At 43.3% G+C, this 3,664-nt stretch overlaps 1 long non-coding RNA gene across 1 annotated transcript; it reads right to left on the reverse strand.

The window, feature by feature from the left end:
- Window positions 1-1,517: 1,517 nt before the first annotated feature.
- On the reverse strand, window positions 1,518-2,743 carry LOC134467299 (uncharacterized). The gene is made up of 3 exons (XR_010038506.1): window positions 2,579-2,743; window positions 1,770-1,872; window positions 1,518-1,602 (listed from the first exon to the last, which is right to left on the reverse strand). It is a non-coding gene; the product is annotated as an uncharacterized LOC134467299 (long non-coding RNA).
- Window positions 2,744-3,664: the final 921 nt, after the last annotated feature.

Genomic DNA, 3,664 nt, shown 5'->3' on the forward strand with positions numbered 1-3,664 from the left:
TCTTTGATTCTTTGGAAATCCTCATTTCAGTCAGATGATTCTATGTGTGCCACCAGTGAAATCGGTAGCCTACTTTTGATGAAGGGCTACTGTCTGAAAGATGCACGAGAAACTCGGCAGCACTTGCAGAAACGTCTGTCGTGATTGCTTCAGATTGCACAACAAACTTCAGCCCGGCATCGATTAATGCAAAGAAGAGGAGGTTGGCAAAAATATTCATTTTGTGTAGCCTAATGCCAGTTGAAGCTTTTTGTAATTGTTGCATTGGGATCATGGACTTGTGCGCAATCATGTAAGCTAAGCAAACAGAGCACATAACAACCTAGCTTTGTTATCTTATTCTGTAGTGAAACCATAAGGAAGTAAATTACGCACCCTTGACCCAACCGCATTCGCGAAACAAGTCTTGCATGACATGGCTTTGGGCCGCTTCTGATGGGTTTTTAAAAAGTGTTCGTAACTGCTACGTAGCTAGCAAATGCACTAACTTCTGACAGTCTGGCAACAGGGCAAGCCAGGGATCTAGCCAACATTAAAAGATATAGGCCTACCGGTAGTCGCATTTTCCACAGCACTGTTATAATAATTTCCCAAAAGCACCGTTATAAAATCGATTCTCTATCTGTTAGCGTCCAGGTTTGTGTCAGGCTATGACCATCTTCAGCTAAAACATTCCTGGGTAATTGCACTCGCTGCTTGTTCTCTATAAGTGGCTGGGAGAACAAAAAAACTTGCTTGTTACATCCAAATACGAATTAGCACCGTAGTCTAGTGATATGATTGCATATTATTGCAGTTTAATGCACCATCTAGATTGAAAACAGCTAACTTCGGAATGATGATATGGTCAAATTTGAGGGCATTTCGTGACAGCTTCACTTTGCTGAGGTTCGCTCCCAGGGGGATTCCCCCGCCCCTTAGAAGAAGCGACAACTGAATTAATTCCTTTGGCCGACAACTACTATCTATAAGGTTATTTAGAACGAATTTATTTAACAAGTGACATGTTCAACCGCTGCAACATTTTGTCACGTTTTCAAATAGCCTACACACATTGTTCGGCAGCAATAGGCCTATAGCAGAGACTTTTGGTTGTGCTTCTGTTAGTTCTAAGCCTGGACGCGTGTCATTTGAATAGTTTTTAGGCGTATGAAGTAGGGAAGAAAGTGTGTTTGAGAATGGATGAAATGACGTCTTCAGATAGCTTGGCCTACGAAACAACGGTTGTTTTCTTTTAGTGACGCGATAGAGTGGCAAAATGACAGCAATTTGACCTCTAGCTACAGCGTTATTTTCAAAGACAAAATAGATGATAGATGATGACAAAATAGATAAATGAAAACAGATGTGTGCTACTGTCCAACTGTAGGACAAATCTTGGGGTAGAGAATCAAATCATCCAATTCGATGACGTTCATTTAGCATGTAGACCGGACCAGATCGGAGTATTCCACGTTCTATTTATAATCGGAGTAATGCTTAATCGAATTATTAATGTGCATGTAACCACGCTCACTGTCATGTTGAACAATCGCGTGTCGTGGCTGCCTTCTCTTCCTCCCCTCATCAGTCGACGGGGAAACGTCACATCAGCGCTCCGATCTGAAAAGGCAACAGAGCTAAACTTAGAGCTTTCATTTCAATTTCGTAAGATGACAATCAGACATTGCATTGCATATGGAATGGACAACGCTCTTTCACATCTCTATCCCGTGACAGTAATGATGTTGAATAGGCCTATTATAAGATGTACAATGTACAATACTTACTCTTGGTCGTAAAAGCCGGGAGGCAGGCGGGCATCACCGTAGCAGGGTGGATTACAGCTGGCTAGATAGCCCTGTCCGACCCAGAGGTAATTCCACCTGTTTACTGTTGCACAAGATTAAGGACAAATTCAGATATTTGTAGCCCAACCACGGACATCTGTATCAAACTATGAGCCCAGCTACTTCATTCATTCACCAATGATGGACAGCATATGGGACGAGGGCGCAGTTCATGGCCATCCATTAATTGCTAATACATAATTAGCCTGGATTTCGTTAACGTGAGGAGAACATGATGCCACCGCTTTAGGATTTGTACCGTTAAAAACACAGTTGGTGCCAAACCTGTTGAGAGCATCACCAATCCGTGTAAAAGTGTACCACGAGCCAAATTCAGACCAATATAGTCGTTTCATAAGAGTATTTGAACACTTAGACCTACGTTTAACTTTACACAAGTTTGCTTCAGTCAATCGGTTTGCTAGTAGCTGGCTAGCAAGCTAACGTAAACAAGGCTGTTAAAATGGGCACATTGTAGATAATTTTTATTCAACTGCACTTCCTCCATGTATCGGATGGCATCATATCTTAACAGCATTTAGGAAATACTACAATAGCCAATGTAGTTCTCCATGTCTTTGAATGAATGAACTAGCTGTCTCGTTTTGAAAACAACTAGGGTTAACTTGCACTTTTAAAGTCATAAAACAAAATCCTACGAAATATCAATAAGCATTGATAGTATAAAAGCTTCAGATATACTTTTTGTACCTTTGTGTATCACCTAATATAAATAAATCAATACTTACTGGAGAGCGCTGTTCGGTCGTGTCTGCCCCAACAAAAACTGTACCAACGTCCGTTAGATTTTACAGCGCGTCCGCGTTTGTGAATCAGATATGGATGCGAGTATGGTCCGCGTTTTGACGGTAGAATTTGGGGCGGCGCACGGTGGCGACCCTGATCCACCAAGTGGAACCCAAAGGAATGTGACAGTGACACGGATTAGAGATGGGATTTATGGCTCTTTTTCGGGATCCGGATCTCAGTGGCTCGTTCCTTTCAAAGAGCCGTTCAAAAAACTGGCTCTTTTGGCTCTTTTTTTAATTATTTATTCAGTGTTAAGAATGTAATATTTTGACTCCACCTCAAGGTAATTTTGTCCAAACAACAACTGATTATTCTCCTGCTTCTAAAGACCGTTTTTGCCTCTCTTTGAGGCAAACAATTGTGTTTTTTCCCAAATTTGATTACTCTGGTCGAGGTCACGTGCTTAAAATGAATGAAAAATGAACGAAATAACGGTCAAGTGGCTCCCCCAGCTGTGATCCGGTTCCCATCGTTCACTACAGGGAGCCGTTCAAAAGAGCCGGCTCGTTCATGAACGACACACCTCTAACACGGATGTGGTGACTTGAACACGGCTCCGCATCGGAGTCCTCTGCTGTGTGGGCCATCACTTGCCCTGCGGACCCAGGGAACGTTTATCTCAGCGAATGACTATTTTTGCGGGGGAATTGTTGTCCAGGCAAGTCGCCTCTTATGCCTCATGCTTGTTGCACTGTCTCGGATATCAGTATCGTCTGCCGCTGGTTGACTGATGGCCTACGTTTCGTTTGCGGTCATTTGGGAGAATTCCATGAACTGGTTGGAGTGACTTTTGGAACATTTGCTGGGGAAGGGCGGACTCGAAGTAACTGGGCCCGCGGTGCTCTCTCGTTGCGCCTCGCGCACTTAGCCAGCTTATCTGCTCAGCACATTTGTTTTTTCGGAGGCGTGATGGGTACTGCGAGTCACAATTTACTTGGTCCTCGTCGGCCTCATCTGCTGCGGATGGACTGGTGATTCGCTTGCCAATATTATAGAGCATTTATGAACCGGTCGGTGTGGCTTTT

The sequence above is a fragment of the Engraulis encrasicolus genome, chromosome 17 (genome assembly GCF_034702125.1).
Source record: "Engraulis encrasicolus isolate BLACKSEA-1 chromosome 17, IST_EnEncr_1.0, whole genome shotgun sequence".
In the NCBI taxonomy this organism is placed as follows: domain Eukaryota; kingdom Metazoa; phylum Chordata; class Actinopteri; order Clupeiformes; family Engraulidae; genus Engraulis; species Engraulis encrasicolus.